Here is a 6,161-nt window from a genome sequence, read left to right on the forward strand (position 1 = left end):
GAGCCCTAACTTGGGTTCTCAGGAGTTAAGTCAAGTGTGCGCTGATGCGCTGTTTCTGTTTACCATACAGAACTAAAAGAAGGTTGTGTAGAGCTGTTAGCCAGCTAGCAAGCGATGACCTATTGTCTCTTGGCAGCTAAACATTAAACAACAGAAAATGTGTACTTGTTACTTTATCCTAACAAGGTTTCGTCACTTTGAGTCTGTGGTTTGTGTGGTGGAGGGCCGCCTGGATGTTGTGGAGGTCAGTGCTATCGTATGCTAATCAAAGAGCGGAATTAGCAGTGCTCCATGTTTTAGGCCTACAGCCTGTTGTAGGCCTACATCATGGAGAGAGGCTCATGGAGAGCAATGAGGGATCATCTCATGCAATAATGACTTTGTCCCTCAAACTCTGGGGTAAACTAACAATTTAGTGGTGGTGTAACCCGGACAGTCGGTATCCTGAGAAGCTGCAGAATGGGGTATATTTCATCCCTTTTCATTCCATTTTTTGCCCAAAACTTCTCCAAAACCTGGTTTGATATACTGTCAGCTGAAATTTTTGATATGTTTTTGTTATCTAGTGTGTTCCAGATGCCTCGGACACCAGCCTCCTGAGTTGCAAGTGGTGAAATCTCCCAGCTTTCTTGCGGAATTTCATGGAGGCACGCCCCCTTTTGGTCGTTTTAATATCAATTTCAAATACTCACACTCACTCTCACTTACACACTTAATTACATTGCCTTACATTATTCCGGTCACCAATTGATGCATTGCATGGTCTTGCTGTGCAATGCAATGTAAAGTTGTGTTGTTTGTTTTCAGGCTGGGTGGCTAAAGAGGCTAATGTAGCTAACATTAAACAATGACTAGCCGATGACATGACACAATCACAAAGACGAACGGGAACGCTATAGGTGCTATGAGGCAGGAAATTAAGTGCAACTCGGAAGGCTGATGTCCGAGGCATCGGGAACACACCATTATATATAGATATCATGGAAATGTAGGCCTTATTTTAAATGAATGTTCGTTCCTCAGCCGAGATATAGAATGTGTTTAGTCTAGACGGTTCTGTGGCTCCAGAAGCAGAACCTCAATCCCCCCCCTCCCCCCCATCAATGTAAATTCGGATGTATTCAAAATATAAAGCATTCATTCACATCGGTCTGCTTAAAGTGGTTTTCTAATCAGTAGGCCGTCTGTTCCAAGCACCATTGTATCTGTTTGTGATGTAGGCTCCGTATCAGGGGAGGGAGCTGTCTGTTCGGGTGATTGACACAAGCTCACATTAAGACGTGCTTCTGGAAATTAGTCCGTGGAGACCCTTTGGAGCTACCGGGAGCAGAGCGGCTCTGAGCGGCGCGCCTCTTTAACCCCGCTCATTGGTATGCCGGTGCGCAGAGCGCCGCTCTGTGACTGGCTGAGCCATCCGCTCCCCTCGCCGCGACCCGCCGGCCGGCAGTCAGCTCACAGCGCTCACATTACAACGGGGCCAATTAATAATCACATAGTTAGTTCATATTTTATACCTGACGCGCATCTCCGCCCAACAAAGTTGCCAACACAAATTTATACACAATGTTTTTTTTTCCTTTTCCTTCTTCCCAAATCGCTGCCTTGGCATCGTGACTCGTGTGTTTTCCTCTCCCATCCAGACTCGGATTTGGGGTTTTAATGATGTGCTGGCTTGACCATTCTCTCACCCGGTTTTTTAATTCACCATTATAGACATATGGTGTAAAATATCCATAATAATGGGACCACTAAGGGATAGTCATGAAATTTGAATGAGTCTGTCTTTCTGGCCGAATACACTCTGAAAGAAGATGTATCCATATATTAGGGAGGGATTGCTTTATCCAAATGCCCTAATTATCTCTGATATAGAGGAAGCTCTTCTGCAGCCGGGCCGGGGCTCAGGAGCAGTGTGACCCCGGGGCACGGCTGAGAAACAGACACAGTAAAGCAGCCTCCAACCAGACTAGTAAAGAGTTAAGCAGCCTCCAACCAGACTAGTAAAGAGTTAAGCAGCCTCCAACCAGACTAGTAAAGAGTTAAGCAGCCTCCAACCAGAATAGTTAAGAGTGACACGGCCTCCAACCAGACTAGTTAAGAGTTACACAGCCTCCAACCAGACTAGTTAAGAGTTACACAGCCTCCAACCAGACTAGTTAAGAGTTACACAGCCTCCAACCAGACTAGTTAAGAGTTAAGCAGCCTCCAACCAGACTAGTAAAGAGCGACAAAGCCTCCAACCAGAATAGTTAAGAGTAAAGCAGCCTCCAACCAGACTAGTAAATAGTTAAGCAGCCTCCAACCAGACTAGTAAAGAGTTAAGCAGCCTCCAACCAGAATAGTTAAGAGTGACACGGCCTCCAACCAGACTAGTTAAGAGTTAAGCAGCCTCCAACCAGACTAGTAAAGAGTTAAGCAGCCTCCAACCAGACTAGTAAAGAGTTAAGCAGCCTCCAACCAGAATAGTTAAGAGTGACACGGCCTCCAACCAGACTAGTTAAGAGTTACACAGCCTCCAACCAGACTAGTTAAGAGTTACACAGCCTCCAACCAGACTAGTTAAGAGTTAAGCAGCCTCCAACCAGACTAGTAAAGAGCGACAAAGCCTCCAACCAGAATAGTTAAGAGTAAAGCAGCCTCCAACCAGACTAGTAAATAGTTAAGCAGCCTCCAACCAGACTAGTAAAGAGCGACAAAGCCTCCAACCAGAATAGTTATGAGTAAAGCAGCCTCCAACCAGACTAGTAAATAGTTAAGCAGCCTCCAAACAGACTAGTTAAGATTGACACAGCCTCCAACCAGACTAGTTAAGAGTTACACAGCCTCCAAACAGACTAGTTATGACTAACACAGCCTCCAACCAGACTAGTTAAGAGTTACACTCAGCCGCAAGACTAGGTAAGAGTTACACAGCCTCTAACCAGACTAGTGAAGACTTACACAGCCTCCAACCAGACTAGTTAAGAGTTACACAGCCTCCAACCAGACTAGTTAAAACTTTCACAGCCTCCAACCAGACTAGTTAAGACTTACACAGCCTCAGTCGCAAGACTATTTGAGAGTAACACAGCCACTTACCAGACTAGTTAAGAGTCAGACAGCCTCCAACAAGACTAGTTAAGAGTTACAGAGCCTCTAACCAGACTAGTTAAGAGTAACACATCCTCCAACCAGACTAGTTAAGGGTTACACTGCCTCTATCCAGAATAGTTCAAAGTTACACAGCCTCAGCCGCAAGACTAGCTTAGAGTTACACAGCCGCTAACTAGACTAGATAAGATTTACACATCCTCTAACCAGACTAGTTAAGAGTAACAAAGCCTCAGCCGCAAGACTAGTTAAGAGTTACCCACCACTCAGCCTCCAACCAGACTTTTTAAGGGTTACATATCCTCCAACCAGACTAGTTAAGGGTTTACCAGCCTTGAGATGATGTCCAGACACACATTTTTATATTTGCGGTATTAATAATGTGGATTTAGATCGTATGAAAATTAAGTTAATGTTTTATGTGCGAATAAAACATATCCTTGTTGTTTAGCCAGGTCACAGATATTATTTCCAAGCATATTTGTGGATATTATTTGTCACCACATATTTATTGAGTAACAATATGGGGTTCACATACAACATCTGTAATACAAATACAGGGGTTTGTGTAGTTCAAAACACTGTGCCAATATACCACACATGAACGAGGGTGTGATAATAGGGTGATGGAGTGTTGCGCAACAACGTGACAACGTCTGCCTCGTCAGTCAAGGTGTTCAAGTGAAGAGGATAGAACCCACATCTGCAGAGGGGTTCCCTCCAGGGTTCCGTTTGAAATCCAAACACAGTCTGCAAACAAAGTCCGGCCGTACGTTCTGATGTAGCCAAGAAATAGACTTTGGCCGCTGGCCATGCTGGACATGAGCCCCGTTACCCAGACCGCTTCTCATCGCTCGCTGATTGATTACTGCCTTACTTGATTGCTATTTTTGTTTCCTAATATTTAATACAGGGGCACTCATCACTTTACTTTATTTATATAATGAGAAGGAGAAGAAAATAATTGGTATCATCACAGATCGAGCCTTTATTTATGATAATATCATTCCTTTAGTAATTATGCCTCATATTAACACCCATATCAGTGATTCTATGCGTAAAAGGTGCCTAGCAGAATAACTTGGAGCAATATTGGCGGACTGAGTTAAGAGAGTAACAGCCCTTTGGATCAGGTGGGAGGGGAGTGGGATGGAGGATTAGGGAAGACTATCAGGAGAACATCTGAAAGCTTCATGTGCGTGCATCTCCAGTGGATCTAAACAGCTCATCTTGATCAACAATTTAGACGGCCGCTGAGAAATGTCCTTATATTAACGCTACAAAAAATACTTGATACTCTTAAGGACAAGACATTTCCATCATTGACCTGTGGAGATCAACAACGGAGATACAACCCAACACAAAACTAACACAACACTAAAACAACACAACAATAACACAACACAACACTAAAGCAACACAGCTCTAACACAATGCCCGCACAATCAGTAATAAGAGTTGATTTGATTCCAAAAAGCAGGCTCTTCTCCTCGCACAAAATGCTCTGAAGTTATATTGAAATGAGGAATTCTGCTGATCCTGAAGTGTCATGTCCACCCTCATCTTCTATTTCAGTGACTGTTTAGAGCACCAACGATAAAACAAGTTGAACAAAAGATGGAGTTTGCCTAACTAAAATGAGTCAGGATTGGTGTTGAATAAAGGTGAGGGGGAATCTTCCGCCAGGTCAGAGTGAGCCCAGACTTCCTAGTGCCCCTCTCCAAGTCCACATGCTTCCAATTTCATGATGCAAATTGGGATTCCTGACTGCACTCACAGGTGTGTGAGAGAAACGTTTTCTGAGTCCACGGCTTTTAAAATACACTGCATCCCTGACACCACTTTATTAACTAGAAATAAAAATAGAAAATTATATTTTTCGTATGCAAAAGATAGACATCCGTCTTTGCTTGCATTTGCCGAACTCTTCGAACAAAAAAACTGTACATTAAAAACACAAGCCATCATTAAAACATAAAAAATAAAGAAACTGCATCACATTAAAAGCACAAGGTAGTGCATGGTGAGGGCTATATCAGGGTCAATAAATAGATATCAGGGTCAATGCATAGATAGGGTCTATACATTGATATCAGGGTCAATACATTGATATCAGGGTCAATTAATGGATATCAGGGTCAATACATTGATATCAGGGAGGGTAAATACATATATATCAGGGTCTATACATAGATATCAGGGTCAATACATAGATATAACTAACTATTCATTAACTAACTATTCATTAACTTACTATTCATTAGCTTACTATCAAACCCAATAACTAAAGGCTCATAAATCAACGCTCAGATGGCTATTCCTTCTCGATTCTTAATGATATTTTTGTGTTGTTTTAATAGGGAAACACTCTGGTAATTATCCGTTGTAGGTCAACGTTTAATTCTGTTGGAACGGAGTGACCCTGACCAGCTGAGTTAGTTCATCTCCCGGTGCGTACGACCACTTAACCACACTCACCCACATGTACCGTGACTTCCTGCCAGCCCAGTGCCAACGCGCACTGCACTCCCTATTAAAACTTCACAGGTCAGAAATTTAAACGGCAGTTAAATAAATGTTCATTTTCATTAGGAGACAGGGAGAGCTAGCGGGCCGTTCGTGGCATAATGGCACTGTAATTAGAACTTGTGCACTTGATAAAGTGTGACTGTAAATCAATGTTAGACTAATGAATCAATATTTGAATTCTTAGCCCCTTTAATGAGTGTTTGGTGGTAATCCCCTGACCCTCGTCGCTACGTCTCTTCATTAGCCAGCACACAGAGCTCCTTCAGTGGTGACATCCACTTCTTCTACTGTCTTTTATGCTCCACAACGTCAAACAGCTGTCTCTTAATGTTCTTTAACACCATCGACTCAAATAACTTTTAATTATACATTCCAAAGGAAAAGAAGAAACCCTAAAGTAGAAACTATATTCACATCATTGTAACGTTAAATCAAAGGTCTTTCTTTTGTGCGTTTTAAGGCGAACCTGCTCATGTGACAATCTGTCACGTTCAGTTCATTCAGAGCCAATCGCTGAGACAGGAGGGTCCCCCAGGGACCGA

This window comes from Gadus morhua, chromosome 20 (genome assembly GCF_902167405.1).
Source record: "Gadus morhua chromosome 20, gadMor3.0, whole genome shotgun sequence".
NCBI lineage: Eukaryota > Metazoa > Chordata > Actinopteri > Gadiformes > Gadidae > Gadus > Gadus morhua.